This window comes from Trachypithecus francoisi, unplaced genomic scaffold, assembly GCF_009764315.1.
Source record: "Trachypithecus francoisi isolate TF-2019V2 unplaced genomic scaffold, Tfra_2.0 Lachesis_group10, whole genome shotgun sequence".
Classification (NCBI taxonomy): domain Eukaryota; kingdom Metazoa; phylum Chordata; class Mammalia; order Primates; family Cercopithecidae; genus Trachypithecus; species Trachypithecus francoisi.
Window position 1 is genome coordinate 22,051,738 of NW_022681455.1, and position 22,883 is coordinate 22,074,620.

Below are 22,883 nucleotides of genomic sequence, written 5' to 3' on the forward strand. Positions count from 1 at the left end.
CCCACCTCAGCCTCCTGAGTACCTGGGATCACAGGTGTGCACCACCATGCTCAGCTAGTTTTTGTATTTTTTGTGGAGATGGAGTTTTGCCATGTCGTCCAGGCTGGTCTCGAACTCCTGAGCTCAAGTGATCCTCCTGCCTTGCCTCCCAAAGTGCTGGGATTACAGGCGTGAGCCACTGCACTTGACCCAGGATTTCAGGCGAAGAAGACCATCAGTGCCCTGGCACAATGAGGTGGAAGTGCCTTGTGTACCTGAGAATCAGCACGGACTTCAGTGGCGCTGGAGCACAGTGTCCCTTAATGGCAGCAGTGGAAACCGAGCCTGGGATGACAACTTGGGATTCAAGGAGGCTTTTTATTGTCTGGCCACAGGGTCTGGTCTTTATTTGGCCCAAATGGACATTTTATGCAGAGTGGAGACATGATCAGAGGAGTACATTTCAGGATGTTTATGACTCTAAGACCTTCTTATGAGTCCAACATCCTTTCATGCTCCTAAGCTCTTCCATGTGATGCTGAGGAAACTCCCCTGCCCACATGTCTCCTGCAGCCTGAGTCCTTGAGCATTTTCATCTCCGGGTTTCTGTGTTAAGGAAATCAGGGCCCCGGCTTCCCATCCTACCATTCTGAACATCAGCACCTTAAAAAAAAACCCTACTCAATTCTTGGGATTCTGAGAAAAAAAACTCCTTCACCTTCCCCTTTCTGCTCTTTTCTAGATTTTAACCTAATTTCTGCTGTTTCAGAATGTTTTCTGTTCAATAAATGAATAATTAGATCTTCTTGGGCTTTGCCAGTGAAAAATATACCATAATATTTAGATTAAAACAGTGTAATGACTACACTAGCAAAATACACCCCGGTTACATGATGAATTCCTCCTTTTCATTTTTATTTGTGGTATCCTGGGGTGGCCTACTGGAGAAAAAAATACTATTTGATTCTCCCTGGGTGGTCAGACAGGACTTGTAAAGACTCTTGTTTGTTTTGTGTTGAGGCTTCAAAGACACGCAGGCTTTTCTACATAAAGATGTTCTAAGAAAATAGGGATTTTTTTTGAAGTTGCTGTGTATAAAGGGAAATTCAGAGCAACCATCTTCCCTTACAACTACCAGCTAATGCGATTAGAGGGTCTCTTTTCACCAGGCATCTTTGTTGTTACCATCTCTCGTCATTACCACCAGTCTTACGGGGAGGTGTGTGCTTACAAAAACCACCTCCACCTGGCTTTATTTTTGGCACAATCACACAAACATGTACTTTAATTTTAAATATTATATTTGTTGTCACATTTAGATTTAAAAAAAAAACACTAAGAAATCTGAGTGGTGTGTGTGTGTGTGTGTGTGTGTGTGTGGTTCAGGATGCACTGGAGGTGTGTGCTCCCACAACAAATTTCAGGCCACGTGTTCTGCAGATTCCAATTAGCAAGGCCCTCCTGCTGTGGTGTGGGAGAAAAGTTGGGAGTGGGGTTAGGGCTGGCTAAGTGTAGGAGGCTTTTTAATGCAGTCTTTGCAGAACTCCCTCATTAGCACCTCGAGGTCAGTGGGAACTGGTATGCAGAGCACAGTTGGCATTTTCTGCTGTGCATGGTGTGTGTCAGCCATTTTATTTACTCATGCTTATTTTCTCCATTTCATAAAATTAATTGTACTCAATGGGGGATGGGTTGATAATGCTGAATTATTTTAAGCCTGGAGGGAGCTCAGCAGCTGTGTCCTAGATCAGACCACTGATCTATCTAATAGGTTGTCTTGCTACCTGATCCACTGGACAAATGTGTTTCGCCAATTAGACGAATCCCTATATGGAGAGAAAAATGACCTTGAGCCCCAGAGAGCCAGACAGTTGCTTCATGCAATGTCTTCACCTACTGAAGCCGCTTCATCGCCTTGGCTGAAAAGGAATGTAGTATATTTCTAACCTCTAGACAATTACATTTCTCCTTTAAAAAATAGCCACTCTATGTGAAATAGTCAAATCTGTCCTGACTTGCCAAGACACTTGCTTTTGGAATCGGGCGCTTTCGGGTGTAGCCTCTAAAAATTTTAAAGAAGAGCAAATCTTGGAAGCTTCCTTCTTGTGTCAAGGCATAACCTGTTGAGGTTCAGGCTGCAGTGACCCATGAACATGCCACTGCCCTCCAGCCTGGGTGACAGGGTGAGACCGTGTCTCAAAAAAAAAAGACATAACCCCTTGCTATAAAAAATGTATACGTGTGTGTGTGTGTGTGTTTAAGAGGAGTATCAGAGAAAGATAAATTTTTAAGTAAAAGGAAATATTATAAGCTAATTTTGTTGGGTGTTCTTCTGGGCAATTATTTTATCATCAAATACATGTCCACAAAATGCCAGATTTCTTTAAAAGATAAGCCTGGGCATAGAAAACAAACTTGATGTATGATAGAATCTTGCACTTGTTTTTAAGTCTTGGAGTTAAAGTTTACTGTGGTTTTGGTGTGACTCTACCAGCAACAGGATGGCACTCAGTAGAGGGCCATGGTATAGTGGGAAAAACCTCTTGGGGGTCAACCAGGTCCAGATTTTGATCTGTGGCTCTGCTGCTGCTAGCTCTGTGACCTTAGGCAAGTTATTGCACAGACTCAGCCCCAGTCTCTTTGTAGCCTTCTGTTGCTGTTGATACTAGCTTTACAAAATCATTTCAAAGGTTAAATGAAGTAAACTATATAAAATAAATATCTAGGGCTGGGCACAGTGGCTCAAGCCTGTAATCCCAACACTTTGGGAGGCAGAGGTGGGTGGATCACCTGAGGTCGGGAGTTCGAGACCACCCTGACCAACATGGAGAAACCCCCATCTCTACTGAAAATACAAATTAGCTTGGCGTGGTGGCACATACCTGTAATCCCAGCCACTCAGGAGGATGAGGCAGAAGAGTCGCCTGAACCCGGGAGGTGGAGGTTGCAGTGAGCTGAGATTGCACCATTGCGCTCTAGCCTGGGCAACAAGGGCGAAACTTCCGTCTCAAAAATAAAATGAAATAAAATAAATAGAATCTAGCTTATGTATTTATGTTAGCTCATTTTCTTTTCTTCTCATTACATCCAAGGACTAGTAATTTTCCAAGGGTAGTAATGTTCCATTAATTTTGGGAGTCACTCTGGAGAATCCTATAAATTTTCCAGATACTGAAATCTAAGCCTACAAAGGCTTAATGACTCTCTTGCAATGCCTTAGGAGTAGCAGAGTTGGTGCCCAAATCGTGCCTCACTGAATGCTTCCAGCGTTACTGCTGGTGTGAGGAGGACGTAGCATTCTGCACTGAGTCCCTGGCATGGCTCTAGAACAGTCAAGTGCAGTGACAGTCTTAAGTGTAGAAAATACACGACTTTCCAGATCTTCTTCCAGGAACCTTCAAAATACACAGAAATGTGTAGTGAAACCTTACCCTACTATGTCCACCGTCAGTTTACTTTTACAACTTTTGACTCAGTTTCCCTTTCTCTCCTAGTACCCTCAGGTGACTGCAGATGTGTTAACCAGCATGTTCGGGTAGGAGACTTTCTGGACGGGGAAGATTTCCAGGTAAAGGACCACCCTGATTCCCTTCGTGGCTACAGCCTGCTGCCTGCCCTTCCCTGGGCGGTCCCAGGCTTCCTGATGGCCACTGCTGCCTTCCTCCTTCTCCTTTTTTGCACTGATTGATTGATTCCTTATCTATGCTATTTTTCTATCTTTTTTGGTATTATTTTTAAGTATTTATATGTGTACACTGTTAATGATATAAAACATGCATGGAGTGGTAAGCCCTAACTTCAGGATAAGGCTTACCCCTGAGGAGGGGGACTGGGGCACTTGGCCAATGTCAATTCTGTCTCCAATGTTTTAAACTTTTTCCCCCCAATATGTATCTCTTAAAAAAAAGAATTTCTTTTCTTTTCTTTTCTTTTTTTTTTGAGATGGAGTTTCGCTTTTGCTGCCCCAGGCTGGAGTGCAGTGGTGCAATCTCGGCTCACTGCAACCTCCGTCGCCCGGGCTCAAGCGATTCTCCTGCCTCAGCCTCCCGAGTAGCTGGGATTACAGGCATGTACCATCACGCCCGGCTAATTTTGTATTTTTAGTAGAGACGGGGGTTTCTTCCGTGTTGAGGCTGGTCTCGAACTCCAGAGCTCAGGTGATTTCCCCGCCTCGGCCTCCCAAAGTGCTGGGATTATAGGCATGAGGCACCGTACCCGGCCTTTTTTTTTTTTTTTTTAAAAAGACAGAGTCTTGCTCTGTTGCCCAGGCTGGAGTGCAGTGGTACGATCTTAGCTCACCACAACCTCAACCTCCCGCGTAGCTGGGATTACAGTTGCGCACCACCATGCCCTGCTAATTTTTGTATTTTTTAGTAGAGTTAGGATTTCACCATGTTGGCCAGGCTGGTCTTGAACTCCTGACCTCAGGTGACCTGCCAGCCTCAGCCTCCCAAAGTGCTTGGGATTACAGGTGTGAGCTACCATGCCAGGCCAGAATTCCTTATTTTTGTTTTAAATATAACTACAGTACTACTTTTGCACTTAAAACAGTAGTTAAGGCTGGGTGCGGTAGCTCACTGAAATCCCAGCACTTGAGGAGGCCAAAGTGGAAAGATCGCTTGAGCCCAGGAGTTTGAGAACCAGCCTGGGCAACATAGCGAGAACCCCATCTCTACAAATATGTATATGTACATGTATATATAAAGATTTACATTTCTTTTTTAGCCAGGCATGGTGGCAAATGCCTGTAGTTCCAGCTGCTCAGTAGGCTGAGGCAGGATCACTTGAGCTTAGGAATTTAAGGCCGTAGTGAGTTGTGATTATGCCACTGCACAGCCTGGACGACAGAGCAAGACCCTGTCTCAAAAAACAAAGAACAATAGCAACAACAACAACAAAATTACCAGGAGCCCCCCCACCAGCCAAAACAAAAAACATCCTCAAACAGTAGTTAAGTCCTTCATATCAACTATCCAACTAGTGTTCAATATTCCAATTATAATTGGAATATAATTATATAGAAATATTCTAACAAAAACAGATTTGTTTGGCATTTCAAATGTTCGAAGATGCCAGAAGTTTAATCTAGAGCAGTGGTTCTCAAAATTCGGTCCTAAGACCAGCAGCATCAGCATCACTTGCGAACTTGTAAGAGATGGAAATAATTAGACCCTACAGCTGACTGAATCAGTGGTTCTGGGAGCGTAGTGTTTTAACAAGCCTTCCAGGTGATTCCAATGCATAGTAGAGTTAAGAGAACACTGGTCTAAAGGAAACCAAAATTTTATGCTCTTTACACACCCTATTTTGCATTTGTCTTTGTGTTTAACATCACAGCATATCCTGAGATGATGTGCTTACACACTTGGGTCACCAAGATGGGGTCCAGCCTTCTATTGCCTTCTAGGGCCTGTGCCAAGCCACCTTCCATTTCTAGCTGTGGAGGGCAGCACATGCAGACTGCTGCTGCATTAGGAAGTGTGTTGGAGAGCAGGGAATGGAAGTGGTGATCATGATTTTCTGGAGCAGTGAAATTAGAGATCTGGGTATATTTGATAGGGAAATCAGCTTCTTTTTTAATAAGCATACTTATAAAGTTGTGGTCCTCAACTGCTGGCAGCACAGTCAAATCACTCAGGAGTGCTTTGAAAGACACTAGTACCCTGGCCTGACCCCAAGAAATTCTGGTTTCACTTGGGTTGTGGGTGGGGTTAGGGAGTCATCCCAGCAACAGCAAGATTTAAAGGTGCTTCAGGTGATTCTAATTGCAGTCATGGTCCAAAACCACTGGCAAAGACTTGTGTTTGGTTTGGGATTCAGTTGGGAAACTAAGTTGAAAATATCCTGCAAGAATGCACTCGGGGGTCTTACCCTTCAAACAAGTAAGTGCTTTGAAAACTCTAGTTCTTAAACCATTAGCGACCTGGTTTGGGGGAGTTTTTTTCTGCCATCTCTAGCTCTTTTTATCTGTTGTTTTGAGCTTCTGCTGACTCTTTCTGCAGTATTTCTGGCCCGTTTTTGTCTAAGTAAGGAGATTTGAATGTGGTTTTTCTATTCACCTGTAGGTGTCTTGGGCAGAATATGCGTTTTTTAAAGCACACAAATGACACCCTCTTTCACCTCCTTCATTCTCTTTCCTGTCAATGGCTATAGCTTCAGGAAATGAACTCGAGAGACTGATACTACATTTTGCAGTGCGAGGCTTTTTAATTTTTCTAAGACTATCAATGAGACCAGAGCCTTCCTTGCAGTCTCTGAAATTATGGAAAGGAAAGGTTGGGCTGTATTTGTTGGTTGAGTGTTGAAATAGTCCATGGAAAAAGGAAAGGGAAACAAGTCCTACTACTGATTTTCTTGGCAGGGTTTATCACCTTTCCGTCCCAAGTTTCTGGCAAGTGTGATTAGAAATTGACTTGCAGGATTTGCTCACACTGGCTTCCCAAGACAGTTTTTGCTTGCATGCTGCTGACTAGCAGTAGTTAATTTGCTATCTTTCACATGTGTTATCCAAAAATCACAGAACTCATTAGAAATAAACATTATGGGCCAGGCATGGTGGCTCATGCCTGTAATCCCAGCACTTTGGGTGGCGAGGCGGGTGGATCATGAGGTCAGGAGTTCAAGACTAGCCTGGCCAAGATGGTGAATCCCCGTCTCTACTAAAAATACAAAAATTAGCCGGGCGTGCTGGCGGGCACCTGTAATCCCAGCTACTTGGGAGGCTGAGGCAGAGAATTGCTTGAACCCAAGAGGCGGAGGTTGCAGTGAGCTGAGATCATGCCACTGCACTCTAGCCTGGGCAACAGAGCAAGACTCCATCTCAAAAAAAAGAATGAAATAAAGAGTGTGAATTTGGCTGGTCATATTTGGAGGATTAGCCAGATGTAAATCTGAGTTGCACTTGGGAGGTTTCGTGGGCCTCAGTTAAAAATAAATAGAACCCTGGCCTTGAGTAGAAGCAGATTTTTTGCAAAAAGTGAAATATCTTACTGGAAAACAAATCTTATTTTTCCAATAGAAAATATGGGGAAGAAATAAGCTTTTTTTGGTGCCAATGTTTATTTTATTTTGTGCCTTTCTTGCTGATGGCAGATGTGGCAGAAATAAATACCCAATTTCATTTTCCAAAATCGGAAAAATTTAACCAATTCAAGAATTTATTGATTCTTAATTTATAGCAGAGGTTTGAAACCTGATTGGTTAAACTATTTAATGTGGCTCTTAGGAAAATAAACATACGTTTAGGTATATCCCAAACCATTTTGTGGAATAATCACCACACAATGGGTTATTGAAAAGGTGTATTGGCCTTGAGGCTCTGTAATTCTTAGGACTTTTGAAAAGTGTTTCTCACTAAGAGAAATTGAAAAAGCAATTTTTCATGTGATTGCAATATATGATTTGTGTGATTGGAAAATTCCTTTTATCTGTTGATATGCAAACTCCCTGTGGCAATACCAAATATTCATATGCCACCTGTTTCCTTTTTTTTTTTTTTGAGGCGTAGTCTCGCTCTGTCACCCAGGCTGGCACCATCTCGGCTCACTGTAACCTCTGCTTCCTGGATTCAAGCGATTCTTCTGCCTCAGCCTCCCGAGTAGCTGGGACTACAGGCACAAGCCACCCTGCTTGGCTAATTTTTGTATTTTTAGTAGAGACGGGGTGTCACCATATTGGCCAGGCTGGTCTCGAGCTCCTAGACCTCATGATCCACCCAGCCTTGGCCTCCCAAAGTGCTGGGATTACAGGCGTGAGCCACCATGCCTGGCCATATGTCACCTGTTTCTAATCCCAGCAAAACCTGTACCCAGAATGAATTAAAAACAAAACAAAACAAAAAACCCTTACCTTTGAAGAACCAAAAAAGGAATTCAAATTTTATTGAAACTTTTTGTGTTTATCCTTTTAGATCACACTAAATCAGATGAGTACACAGATGCCAAGGAATTGATTCTTGAAAGTAGAGATGATGTTTCATGCAGACACATGAGTTAAAGATGTGCTAGAACTTCCCATGAGCTGATTTTGATCATTCTTTGTTCTAGTACCCCCAAAGCTTAGCTTAACACTTAATTATATATCATACTATCTTCTCTCTCTCTCTCTGTGTTTGTATTATTTTCCACTAAAATGGCTATTTGTAACCTACCATAGTAAAAGATCTGCTTATTCAAGACCAGGACAAGACTTTCCTTTATCTTGTCTTTCTGCCCATGACACCATTCATTTTTCTCCTCTTCTTCAGCAGTGAGATGACATTTATGATGCATCGTCCTACCATTTTCGGGATAAAGATAATTTGCCTGGTTAGCTTTTATTTAGTGATTCAAGAGAAATAGATGATCAGATCTGGCAGCAGACTGACTTTTCACGATTCATTGCTGAAGGCTTTATTCTTTTTTTTTTTTTTTTTTTTTTGAGACGGAGTCTTGCTCTGCCGCCCAGGCTGGAGTGCAGTGGCCGGCTCTCAGCTCACTGCAAGCTCCGCCTCCCGGGTTCACGCCATTCTCCTGTCTCAGCCTCCCGAATAGCTGGGACTACAGGCGCCCGCCTCGTCGCCCGGCTAGTTTTTTGTATTTTTTAGTAGAAACGGGGTTTCACCGTATTAGCCAGGATGGTCTCGATCTCCTGACCTCGTGATCCGCCCGTCTCGGCCTCCCAAAGTGTTGGGATTACAGGCTTGAGCCACCGCGCCCGGCGCTGAAGGCTTTATTCTATTTATTCTTTATTCTATGAAGACCTCTGTTGCTGAAGGTATGAAGGATATGGTAGTAATGGAAAATATTTTACTAATTTATTTATTTATTTATTTTTAATTTTTTGAGACTTTATTTTTATTTTTTGAGTCTCGCTCTATTGTCCAGGTTGGAGTGCAGTGGCACGATCTCAGCTCACTGCAACCTCTACCTCCTGGGTTTCCTTGGTTTAAGCGATTCTCCTGCCTCAGGCACCTGAATAGCTGGGACTACAGGAGTCCACCACCATGCCTGGCTAATTTTGTATTTTTAGTAGCGACAGGGTTTCATCATATTAGCTAGGCTGGTCTTGAACTCCTGATCTTGTGATTCGCCCACCTTGACCTCCCAAAGTGCTGGGATTACAGGCATGAGCCACTGCACCTGGCACTGATCTTTATTGCTGAAGAGCTTTTCTCCCTTTGCAGGATCTTTGGTGTCAAGATACTATAAAATTCCAGTAAATATGACTGCAAGGAAGGGTAAAGAGAAAGAAAGAGGGACAAAATAAAGTACCAGAAGCAAATAGTCCTTTCCATATTCATGTCATGTCCTTAAGATCCAAGAAACGGATATTGAAGTGGAAGAACCAGACGTTCTCTTCATTCCTATGATCTAATTAAATGCATTTTCACTTAAAAAAGGATAACAATATTAGATCTTAATGGGATTAACGTAACTGAAATTTATTTGGCTTTGCCTTGATGGTAAAGATTATGAAGGATGCACCTTTCATTTTGTGATAGTAGCTTCAGATCTGTAATTTTTGCTACATTCCATTCCTGTTACTGTTCTACTTAAAATATCAGTTATCGGCTGGGTGCGGTGGCTCATGCCTGTAATCCCAGCACTTTGGGAGGCCGAAGCAGGTGGATCACCTGAGATCAGGAGTTCGAGACCAGCCTGGCCAAGATGGTGAAACCCCCATCTCTACTAAAAATACAAAAATTAGCTGGGCGTGGTGGCAGGCACCTGTAATCCCATCTACTTGGGAGGCTGAGGCAGGAGAATTGCTTGAACCCGGAAGGGAGAGGTTGCAGGGAGCCAAGATCACGCCATTGCACTCCAGCCTAGGGAACAAGAGCAAGACTTTGTCTCAAGAAAAAAAAGAAAAAAGAAAATCAGTTATCAAACAAAACTTGTGTTTTGTATGGCCGAGACTTAGAATAGACTAGAGTTTGAGTATTTTTCTTTTTAGGTTTTTGAGATGATTAACTCTTACTGTTTTTATACGGAAATGAAGTCTGTTTAGTTAAAATAAAGAGGAACCTTTCTTTTATTTTCTGTGTTTCTTGGTTTCTTTCTTCCTTTTTTTTTTTTTTAGTGTCTTAGGGTTTCTCTTGCTTAGAATTATCTAGATGAACTGTTTCTGAGTTCAGCTTCAGACTAGAGTATTTTTCTCTTTAACTTTTTGAGGTGATTATCTCTTACTCTGTTTTTATACTGACGTGAATCTCTGTAGTTAAAATGAAGAGGAGTCTTTCTTTTATTTTCTGTGTTTCTTGGTTTCTTGCGTGTGTGTGTGTGGTTTTTTTCTTTTTTTTTGTTAGTTTCTTAGGGTTTCTCTTGCTTGAAATTGTCTTGATGAAATGTTTCTGAGTCCAACTTCGTTGATAACTACCTACTCCTCCCTTTCCTTTGTATGTGTTACAGGATTTCAATAATATATACTTTTGTGGTGAAATATACATAATATAAAGTTATCATTTGAGCCATTTTTAAATGTACACTTCAGTGGCATTAAATACACTCATAATGGTGTGTGCAGTTGTTGCCACTATTATCTTTTGAAAGTTTTCATCTTCCCTCTCACTCGTAAGTGGGAGTTGATCAATGAGAACACATGGACACAGGGAGGGGAACATCACACTCCGGCGCCTGTTTGGTGGGCGGGGGTGGGGGGTAGGGGAGGGATAGCATTAGGATAAATATCTAATGTAGATGACGGGTTGATGGGTACAGCAAACCACCATGGCACATGTATTCATATGTAACAAACCTACATGTTCTGCACATGTACCCCAGAACTTAAAGTATAATAAAAATAAATAAATAAATTTTTTATCCTCCCAACCTGAAACTTTGTACTCATTAAACACTGACTCTTCATTCTTCCCTCCCCCCAGCCCCTGGCCACCACCATTCCACTTTCTGTGTATGAATTTGACTACTCTAGGTACCTCATGTAAGTGGAATCATGCAGTATATTTCCTTTTGTGACTGATTCTTTTCACTTAGCATAATGTCTTCAAAATTCATCCATGTTTCGGCATGTGTCAGAATTTCCTTACTTTGTAAGGCTGAAGAATACTCCATTGTATGGATATATCACATTTTGTTGATTCATTCATCTTTCGATGGACCCTTGGGTTCTTCCACTTTTGGCCATTGTGAATACTGCCATGAACATGGGTATGTAAATATCTGTGCAAGTCCCCATGAAAACCGTCTTTGTGATTAATTATTATTATTTTTTGATATAGAGTTTTGCTCTTGTTGCCCAGGCTGGAGTGCAAGGGCACAGTCTCGGCTCACTGCAACCTCCGCCTCCTGGGTTCAAGTGATTCTCCTGTCTCAGCCTCCCAAGTAGCTGGGATTGCAGGTGTGTGCCACCACACCTGGATAATTTTGTATTTTTAAAAATAGATACGAGGTTTCACCATGTTGGTCAGACTGGTCTTGAACTCCTGACCTCAAGTGATCCACCTGTTTCAGCCTCCCAACGTGCTGGGATTACAGGTGTGAGCCACTGTGCCCAGTTGTCTTTGTGATTAATTAAAACACCCTGATGCTGATTTAGATACGGATTTAGCAACTTTAAATATTATGATATTAATAATAGCCATTAATTAAGAATAAAGCTTTTTATGTAGAGTGATTGGAATGAGTTTGTCAGGTATGAGTTATAAAGGCCTCCAGAAGCATATGGGGAAGGTAAACATATGGCAATGAGAACCCTTTTATAAACACACCTGGCTGGATACCATGACCTGCTTAAGATCTGTGTTTTGGAATCGTCATTGAAAAGAAATGTAGCCGGGCACAATGGCTCATGCCTGTAATCCCAGCACTTTGGGAGGCCGAGGCGGGCAGATCACTTGAGGCCAGGAATTCAAGACCAGCCTGACCAACATGGTAAAACCCCGTCTTTACTAAAAATACAAAAATTAGCTGGACATGGTGGTGGGCACCTGTAATCCCTGCTACTCAGGAAGCTGAGGCAGGAGAATCACTTAAACCTGGGAAGCGGAGGTTGCAGTGAGCTGAGATCACGCCACTGCACTTCAGCCTGGGCAAGACAGTAAGACTCTGTCTAAAAAAATAAGAAAAAGAAAAGTTGCTGCATGACAGCCTGACATCTGGAAAAGTTAAACTATAAAATGACTTGCAAAATTAACATCCTCTGGTTAACCAAAATCCTCAAAGCAGAGGGCAATCCGGTGTTTGGGATGTGATCCCCGTTCTCTAGAGGGTCAGGCTTACCGCTCGGAAAGCCGATTAATACTGCTGGCACACACCACCTAAAGATACGCTTCCCATCCTTACATTGTTGATATTTTCAGTGTTTCATCTATCTGTTATATTCTTTCAAATTCCTTAAGCTTAACCATAGACAAGCTCCTTCTTGGAGTTAACACTATTTATCAAGTATATACCGTATGACCAAGCTATATATTACTGCTGGCTGATGTTTATTCATACTTGGCCCATGTTAGGCACTGTCCTAAGCCCTTTACATGTGTTGTTAGTTATTTAATTATTCCAACATCTCCATGTGTTTGATATCAGCAAAACTTCATTTTACAAATGATGAAAACGAGACACAGAGAAGTTATCTTGTTCAAGGACACAGGAATTGGCAAAGCCAGAACTTGACCCCAGGAGTCTGACTTCAGACCATGTATCTTTTTCTTTTCTTGTTTTATTTTTCTTAGAGACAGGGTCTCGCTCTGTTGCCCAGGCTGGAGTACAGAGCAATCTTGGCTCACTGTAGCCTCAAACTTCTGGGCTCAAAACATCCTCTTGCCTCAGCCTCCCGAGTAGGTGTGTGCCACCACACCTAGCTAATTTTTTTTTAATAATTGTTTTGTAGACGTGGGGTCTTGCTATGTTGTCCAGGCTGGCCTTGAACTCCTGACCTTGAGCAGTCACCCTGCCTTGGCCTCCCACAGTACTGGAATTATAGGCACGAGCCACCACACCTGGCCCCCATGTACCTTTGACTTCTATGCCATGCTGACCTGCATTTTACTGTTGACCAAACTGGTGAAACTTATGAAAATGCTCTCTAGAGGATGAATTCTTTTTTCTTTTCTTTTCTTTCTCTCTCTCTCTTTCTTTTCTTTCTCTCTTTATTTCCTTCCTTCCTTCCTTCCTTCCTTCCTTCCTTCCTTCCTCTCTCCTTCCTTTCCTTTCCCTCCCTCCCTCCCTTCCTTCCTTCCTTCCTTCTTTCTTCTTCTTTTTTTTTTTTTTTGAGACAGACTCTCACTCTGTCACCCAGGCTGGAGAGCAGTGGCATGATGGTGGCCCACTGCAAACTTTGCCTTCTGGGTTCAAGTAATTCTTCTGCCTCAGCCTCCTGAGTAGCGAGATTACAGCTGTGGGTCATCACACCTGGCTAATTTTTTATGTATTTTTAGTAGAGACGGGGTTTCACCATTTTGGCCAGGCTGATCTCGAACTCCTGATCTCAAATGATCTGCCTGCCTTGGCCTCTCAAAGTGCCGGGATTACAGGCGTGATCCACCGAGCCTGGCCTCTAGAGGACAACTCTTGTTAAGGTAAATAACAGAGCTTTTAAAGTCAGGAGGTCTCTGTGTCTGTCTAGGAACCCATGCTGTATTAAGTGGTGACAAAGTAGTTTGGAAGTTTACCACCAAAGGACTAAGGTTTCTTGGGAACACAGTGCATTTTATTCCACCTTTTAAGGTAAACACACTTCAAAGAAAAGGACATTTCAAAAAGCCTTGCTAAAGAGTTTTTAAGGAATATATTTTTAAAAAAGGTATTATCACTTCTTTATTAATTCATATTTGGCAAAGAACTTTCTAGGAGTATTAGGAATCAGTCTCACTCAGAAATTTGATGTTAAAGGTTTTTAAAGAATATCTGCTTATGCCCATTCATAATTAACAGGGATTCTTCTTTTTCTTTTAAGGTTAAAAAATTTTTCTTTTTAGTTATTTCAGCTTTATTCAGGTTGAATACAGGTGTTCCAGCCAAACAGAGTAAGGTAAGAGGGGTGAGAGGGTTTCAGGCAGAGAAAAAAACACGTAAAAGACACCAAGTTGTAGCATGGTCTGGCCAGCGAACTTTAAATAGGAGGGGAGTCCATTATTATGGAAGGAGCAGGGGCTTAGGAAAAGGTTTAAAAAATTAATTATTCTTGAGTCTTGGTTTTACCCTCTGTGAAAGGAGATAATTGTTGCTCTTTTGAGGACTAGAAATAATTTTTTGTTTGTTTGTTTGTTTTTTGAGACAAGGTCTCACTCTTGTCACCCAGGTTGGAGTGCAGTGGCTCGATCACAGCTCACTGCAGCCTCAAACTCCCAGGCTGACAATCCTCTCCCCTCAGCTTCCCAAGTAACGAGGACTACAGGCATATGCCACCATGCACAGCTAATTCTTAAAATTTTTTTGTAGAGATGGTGTCTTGGCTATGTTACTCCAACCTTATGCAGTCCTCTCACTTCGGCTTCCCACAGTATTGGGATTATATCAGTACAGGTGTGAACCACTGTGCCTGGCCACAAATAATGTATTTAAATTGTTCAGTAATGGACCTGACACCCAGGTTTCCACATTGATATTAGCATTATGTTGTTATCAGTTTTTTTCTTTTTGTCTTTTGATTTGTTTTTCTGAAAAATATTACATTACATGGTTCAAAACCCAAAAAGTGTAACATTCTCTCTTTCGTCTTTGTGCCTCATCTGTCAAGTCCCTTCTTCTTGGTCCCTGCAGGTAACCACTGTCCTGTTTCTAATGTAGCCTGCATTGTCCCCTGATGCTCTGTGGGAATATGAGTATCTCTTCTGTATTTCCTGCTTTTACACAAAAGGTAGCGTATTATACACATGCTTCAACATCTTCCTTTTGGTTTTCCCTTAACTATACATCTTAGAAATCTTTCCATATCAATTTATAAGAGACTTCCTCTTATAAGCCATATATATATATATATATACATATATATATATATATATTTTTTTTTTGGACAGGGTCTCGCGTGTTGCCCAGGCTGGAGTGCAGTGGCGCGATCTCGGCTCACTGCAACATCCGCCTTCCAGGTTCAAGTGATTCTCCCACCTCAGCCTCCTAAGTAGATGGGATTACAGGTGCTGCCACCGCGCCCACCTAATTTATTTTTATATTTTAAGATTCAGGTGGCCAGGCACGGTGGCTCACGCTGTAATCCCAGCACTTTGGGAGGCTGAGGTGGGCGGATCACCTGAGGTCAGGAGTTCAAGACCAGCCTGGCCAAGGTGGTGAAACCCTGTCTCTACCAAAATAAAATAATTAGCCAGGCATGCTGGCTGACACTTGTAATCCCAGCTACTTGGTAGGCAGAAGCAGGAGAATTTCTTGAACCCGGGAGGCCGAGGTTGCAGTGAACTGAGATCGTGTCATTGCACTTCAGCCTGGGAGACAAGAGCAAAACTTGGTCTCAAAAAAAAAAAGACTCACGGGTAATTGCAGTATAGTCCAGAAAGTTCCCATGTGCCTTCACTAAGCATCCGCCAATGTAATACCTTACATAACCTTAGTACATAGTCAAAACTAGGAAGTTGACATTGGCATAATGCCATTAACTCAGGTAAGAGACCTTATTTAGATTTAACTGATTTTTACATGCGTTCTTTTTTTGGAAGGGTGTGTACGTTTTTCTACAAAATTTTGTTATCCTTGTAGATTCAAGTAGCCATCACTATAATTGGGATACAGAACTGTTCCAGCATAGAAAAAATATCTTGCCTTCCTAGGTGCAAGAATCCTATTTCCAACTTTTAAAATTCCCTATGGGCCTGAGTACTTAATGGGTGCTTAATAACGACTCGTTGAAACACTAAGTAAAAAACAAAATAGGACTCACAGCTGAAAAACAGATGAATCAAGATAATTTACAAAATAATAAAAAAATTAAGACTACTTTCTTAAATATGAGCTATTCAGGGTGACTAAGTGATGATTTATAATTTCTCTTCATGGAGTCAGTACACTTAAAAGTGCTAATGATCTGAAATAAAGCTTCTCTAAAACATAACTTTATTTTTCAAAGCAATTCTACTATTTATAATATTATGTTGGTATGATGAAGTTTGTTATCCCTAGTTGACAGAATAGGACACTGAGACTAAGAGAGGAAAGAAAGGCCGGGTACGGTGGCTCATACCTGTAATCCCAGTACTTTGGGAGGCTGAGGTGGGCGGATCATCTGAGGTCAGGAGTTCGAGACCAGCCTGGCCAACATGGTGAAATCCCCGTCTCTACTAAAAAACAAAACAAAACAACAACAACAAAAAGTACAAAAATTAAATTAACTGGGCGTGGTGGCAGGTGCCTATAATCCCAGCTACTTAGGAGGGTGACGCAGGAGAATCGCTTGAACCCAAGAGGTGGAGGTTGCAGTGAGTCGAGGTCGCACCACTGCACTCCAGCCTGGGTGACAGAGTGAGACCCTGTCTAAAAATAATAATAATAATAAAAAGTAATAGAAGAAAGAAAGCTAACAGTATCAAAGATGGCTATTTCAGTAGGTTCTTCTAACAGTCGTATGAGGTGGATGTCGTTATTTCCATTTCAAAGAAGAGAATGTGGACTCTCTGAAGTCCAGTAACTTGCCTGTGGTCAGTTTATGTCAGAGACAAGATTCCAAATCCCGCATTCTCACCCCCACTCCACAATGAATGTTTTCCTCAAGAATAAAAGTCAAATAATTCAGGCCAGGCATAGTGGCTTATGTCTGTAATCTCAGCACTTCGGAAGGCTGAGGCAGGAGGATTGCTTGAGCCCAGGAATTCAAGACCAGCCTGGGCAATAGAGTGAGATCTTGTCTCCACAAAAAATAAGACAAATTAGTGGAGTGTGGTGGCACACGCCTGTAGTCCCAGCTACTCCGGACACAGGAGGATTGATTGAGCCTGGGAGGTAGAGGCCGCAGTGAGCTGTGATCACACGCCACTGCACTTCAGCCCGCGTGACAGAGAGAGGCCCTGTCTTCAAAAATAAAGACAGAGTCTTTAAATAAGTAAGTTACATAAGAATTCAGGTTGCATGTCTCTGCCCCCTGTTTTTAAAAAAGTGTCGGTGGTAGTGGTATCTTAGTACATTACCTACTTATAAAGGATAACGTACTATAATAGTTCATATAAGTAAGTGGTTGAGGGCTTTGAAGTTAGCCAGACTTGTCTGCAAGTACCAACTCGGCCACCCTCTAGTTTTGTGGACCATGGATGTGTTGCTTTATTTATTGAAGCCTCGTGGACTCATCTATAAAATAGAGAACCTGGTTGTTCTCCATCAGGTTGAGGGAATTCAATGGAATGAAACCTGGAAAGCGCTTAGCAGAGTGCCTGGTACATACCAGTCATTCAATAAACAGCAGCTGTTAGTGTATATGAATCTATGGACTTCCCACTTCTGAGATCAAAATATAAGCAAATAAATGCTTAGATTGTGTTATGTGCAAAGTCACATACTATTGTTGGAATTAATGGAGGGACACTGATTTATTTTTTTGGGACTTAAAAATACTTGTCAAAATTTAGAATGCCGTCTTTTCTATAAATTTTTTTAATTCATCAGTTAAGTTACTATATTTTCAAATTGAAAGGCTGCCACTTTTTGTTTTTTTCAAAGTTCCTCTTTGGGGTTTAAATGAGTGTGTTTTCCAAAAATGAAGGATTTGAATTAGATCTTACTGAGGTGCTGACAACTCCATCTCTATTTTATTTACCTGGACACATTCATTACCTGAGAAATGGTCAGGTGGAGAGGCAGCTGATGTGGATTTGTGTAGGTGTGGTGGGAGTGGGGGTGCTTGCTGCATACAGCTTTCGTTAATATTAAAAGATAACTGCGTACACTCAACAGGCATTGCGATTACAGTCACATTCTCCTGTCGTCCAGGGAATGGCGCTCGGTCGGCTCTGCCTAGCACGATGTTTGTTTGTTTAGGGCGAGACTAATGGTTGAGGTATTTGTGAGAAGCATTTGTATCACAGTGACAGACTGCAGGGCACTCTTTCCTGTGTTACAGATTGCTAGGAAATTGGATAGGACCTCCCATGCCTTCCCTCAACACAAGCCTGTGACATACATGAGAATAGCGGTGGGGGTGGGGTGGAGAGCCAGGGACCCTGTGGAAGTGAGCTGCATATCCCATTCGGCCTGGAACATCCAGCCTGCACATAGCAACACAGAGCATCCTTGGCACTGCATGGAAAATGGACTAATACTCTCTTGAGGGCCTCTTGGAAATCTCAAAGTAAGTGAAGAAAGAGGAAGAAAGATAGCTTTGCTTGACAGTTCTCATCAGAAGCCTAAATGATACAGTGTCATGCAGAAAGTTGGAGGCTGGATTGGTGAGGTTGGAGTTGGATGGGGGTAGGATAGTGGTTCTCAACTCTAGATGAAAATTGTAACCTCCCGGAGGCCCATTGAAGGGTGTTGTCTTTAACCTCCCAGGTGATTCTCCTGTACATCTGGGATTAAGAGCCACTGAGATCCACACCCTGATGAAAAAGCAAAGCAAAACACCAACCAGGGCAAATAAAAATCCGGAAACAACCCACAATGGATGAATAGGTCCCGTATTTCCTAATGAGGCCGCTGGCCTTCCCAGTTGGCTGAAATTTCTCTCTTCACATTCTGAAAATGGATCCACTGGGCAAATATCCTGTTGATAGCTAAGTCCACCCAACTGCATTTTCTAGTGTGTGGGATATGGCTACTCCGCTTGCTCCAGAGTGAGAAGCAGGAAGTTCCCTTTGGAATCATTATTTAAAGGCTCCTTGGGACCTCAGGCTTTAAACAGAAATATATGGTACGTTCTAAGGCGTATTGTGTTTAACTATTCATAATTGTTCCTTTCATATGAGAGATATTACTGTGTAGGGTGGACAAAAATCCTCTGAGAAAACCATGTGTTTCATATTTACCATGAATAAGTCTTTCCCTCTCAAAAATCATAATTTGGAAATCGTTCTTTTCCTGTGAACACTGGAAAGTTGTTTTTTTATTTTCTTTTTTCTTTCTCTTCTGTTCTCTTAATAGGAACTGTAATAAAAGTTCCCATTGGGGAAAGCTTTCATTTTGACGTGATGCAGTCAGTGGCTGTCTCTCTAGGAAAGCCCTGGAAAATGCATTGTTGCATTTTTCTCTGTTGCACATGTCTTATCCCCCCTTAGCTTCCTGTCCAAGCATGATGTCATCCACATGTCATCTGTACATCCCAGGTCCCTTTGCAAGTGGAAACTACAGAAGAAACAAAAATTGGTTGAGTGCATAAAATCTATTTCAGGAACATCCTAAAGGGTTGTCTTAGAAGCACTAAATTCCAAAGGATTTGCTGACATTTATTGTTCTGCTTCAAATTATTAAATGTCTTTCTGATCACATGATGCCGTGTTTTGCATAGTGTGACATATCTGTCCTCTTTTAAATGCATAGGAATCTGCAACAATCTGATTTTACTGGTGGGTTTGCTGAAGCTTTATCACAAGACAGTCAGAATGATTGATGAGTGTTCTTCAGGTACGGAAACGCTGCCAGCCTGTTTTGTATTTTGTCTTACCAAGAGTTTTGCTCCTTAATTTTCTATTTCAGTTATTTCAGTTACGAATAATCCCTTTTCATGCTAGTAGCCATAATCACATTATAAGGGATTTAAAATTTGTCATTTCCCAGTAGTATTTCTTACAGCATAAGCATTTTTGGTTCATGTACGATTCTTCTCCTTTTATTTTTTAACATAAGGAGATATCATAGGCCAATATTAAGATTTCCTAATTTTAATGATAAGAGCTAAGCACATATTCTGGGAAAGTAGAGAAGTTAAAGAGTGACCAGACTTTATCTGAAATGGTAGGAATAGGAGACACACTGTTCCGTGATGTACCTTGACACGGTTTTTAAAAAGCAACATTTGAATTATGCCTGAGAATCTAATGAGTTTGGTTAAAAGGAGATCTAGTAAGCCAGTATTCATTTCTGCCTCTCCCCGTAGATTCCTCCAATCATGTTTGTTTCTGTATCTTTTTTTTTTTTTTGAGACGGAGTCTCGCTGTGTCACCCAGGCTGCAGTTCAGTGGTACGATCTCGGCTCACTGTAAGCTCCGCCTCCTGGGTTCATGCCATTCTCTGCCTCAGCCTCCCGAGTAGCTGGGACTACAGGCACCTGCCACCATGCCCGGCTACTTTTTTTGTGTTTTGTAGAGACGGGGTTTCACCGTGTTAGCCAGGATGGTCTCGATCTCCTGACCTCGTGATCCACCTGCCTCGGTCTCCCAAAGTGCTGGGATTACAGGCGTGAGCCACCACGCCTGGCCCTGTTTCTGTGTCTTCTTAAATTTAGAGACAGTTAGCTGTGTGTGTGTGTGTGTGTGTGTGTGTGCGTGATGGAGTCTCACTAGGTTGCCCAGGCTGGAGTGCAGTGCCTATTCACAGGTGTGATTATGGCACTCTACAACCTTGACCTTCTGGCCTCAAGTGATCTTTCCTCCTCAGCCTCCTGAGTAGCTGGGATTACCAGTGTGTGCTACCATGCTCAGCAATTTTTAAATTTTTTTTTGGTAGCTATTTTTTTTTTGAGACAGAGTCTCACTGTGTTGCCCAGGCTGGAGTACAGTGGCATGATCTTGGCTCACTGCAACCTCCCAGATTCAAATGATTCTCCTGTCTCAGCCTCCCAAGTAGCTGGGACTGTAGGTGCCTGCCACCATGCCCGGCTAATTTTTTTTTGTATTTTTAGTAGAGATGGGGTTTCACTATGTTGGCCAGGCTGGTCTTGAACTCCTGACCTCAGGTGATCCGCCGGTCTCGGCCTCCCAAAGTGCTGGAATTACAGGCATGAGCCACTGTGCCCGGCCTTGGTAGCCACTCTTGTAAAGCACTACACATCTGTCTCTGACTGAACAGGCTCAGAGATGTAGACAAATTGGCCTCATAGAAACCTATTTTCAAGTTCTTCATGTCAGAAGCCCAAGGGAGTGGAGGACAGCTATTTATCTGGAAAGTGAAAACATGTAGCTGTACTTTTTCGGCCAACATAAAACTACATTTGAATATAGTAAATTCTCAGATAACCGTGAGCCATGGCCAACCAAAAGCACAGCATATACAAGGAGCATGTGCCGGGTAGACCTTGAATGATCACGTTTAACTTTATATCTCTAGAACTTGTGTTTCATTTTATTTTTCCCTCCCAAAGTTTTTTTTTTTTTTTTGAGACAGAGTTTTGCTCTTGTCACCCAGGCTGGAGTACAGTGGTTCAACCTCGGCTCACTGCAACGTCCACTTCCCAGGTTCGAGTGATTCTCTTGCCTCAGCTTCCCAAGTAGCTGGAATTACAGGCATGTGCCACCACACCTGGCTAATTTTTTTTATTTTTAGTAAAGACAGAGTTTCACCATGTTGACCAGGTTGGTCTCGAACTCCTAACCTCAGTTGATCCACCCGCCTCGGACTCCCAAAGTGCTGGAATTACAGGCGTAAGCTACTGTGCCCAGCCCCTCCCATAGTATTTTGAGTGGAACATTGCTCATAGAAGAAGTCATATCCTTTTTGGGGTTAGGATGTACATTTCATTAGGTCCTTCCACATACTTAAAAGGTTCTCCGCATGCTGGTAGAATATGTGGTATTGCTCAGTTGATGAATTATATGATTGTGGCAGTTTGAATGTATAGATACTATAGATGTTGTAAATAGTTTTGTTGTCAGATAGGCAGAGTGAGCTAACTATTTTAAACTAGCAAGAATATTAACTTTAACAGGAGGTTTCAGATTGGTGGCTAAGGCTGTTACAGCTATGTCAATAATTTTTAGAAAAGATAAACTGAAAGTATTACTCATTTATATTTATAAATCTAATCCTATGCATAAGCAATGTTGAGCATTGCAAGCATTAATCCTGTGGTACTTGGTGTATAAAGGCCATGTGGAGCTAGACCTGGAAACACACTGTATACTCATCTCTTTTTGAATCTGTGGGTATTTTTCCGCCTTTGGGAGTTCATTTTTCCTGGTGGTTCTGAGGGCTCACTGAGATGTAAGAGTTTTAGATTCTGGTTTCTTTGCCGAAAGACAGTAGAGTTCAAGTTAGGCTCATAGACATTCTTGCCTAGTTGCCAATAATTCCTTATACAGTAATGATGGAGGTGAAAGAACACTGAGCAAGCCAAGAGCAGGGAGGGGAAGAGAGGAATCTGGAAGAATTCAGATGGGCCTTCAAGGCAATTAATGTCTATACATTTCCTGTTTCCCACAACTCGGTTAAGTTCTAGCATCAAACCTAAAAATAATTGATTTTCTTCCTGGAATGGACCATTTGGCTGACAAGCCTTTACCTCAGCTATTAAATCCCACTGCCTAGGCCTTAGATTGGGAATTTAAAGTCCATATCGATGGGCGCTTCCAACTCTTCTTTGATTCTTGCCTGCTCTAACACTACTTTTATGCTTAAATAGCCCTGGAAATGGGGAAGGAAAAGTTAGAAGGAAGAAAATCAGATTTCCAACTTAAATTTCCCTGATTCAGAATTAGGAATTGGTTTAATGGGATCTTACCTTCTTTTCTCTTAATTTGAAGAGAAACAGTGTTGTGTATGGGAGTTGTAAACAAAAAAGAACAGTGGAACCTACATTGTAGCAAGGATATATGACACCTATTTGAGACTAGATGTGTTTTAGAAGTACAATTTTGGCTGGGCATGGTGGCTCACATCCGTAATCATAACACTTTGGGAGACTGACGCGGGTGACTGACGCGGGCGAATCATGAGGTCAGGAGTTCGAGACCAGCCTGGCCAACATGGTGAAACCCCGTCTCTACTAAAAATACAAAAATTAGCTGGGTGTAGTGGCGGGTGCCTGTAATCCCAGCTACTCGGGAGGCTGAGGCAGGAGAATTGTTTGAACCCAGGAGGCGGAGGTTGCAGTGACCTGAGATT

General features: G+C 42.1%; 1 long non-coding RNA gene across 1 annotated transcript in view; it reads left to right on the forward strand.

Annotated features, from left to right (window-relative positions):
- The window catches only part of LOC117086790, a 466,047-nt gene that overhangs the window by 117,727 nt on the left and 325,437 nt on the right, over positions 1 to 22,883 (forward strand). Inside the window, exon 4 of the long non-coding RNA XR_004438576.1 lies at positions 3,474 to 3,547. This is a non-coding gene — a long non-coding RNA (uncharacterized LOC117086790). The remainder of the gene's footprint in view (positions 1 to 3,473; positions 3,548 to 22,883) is intronic.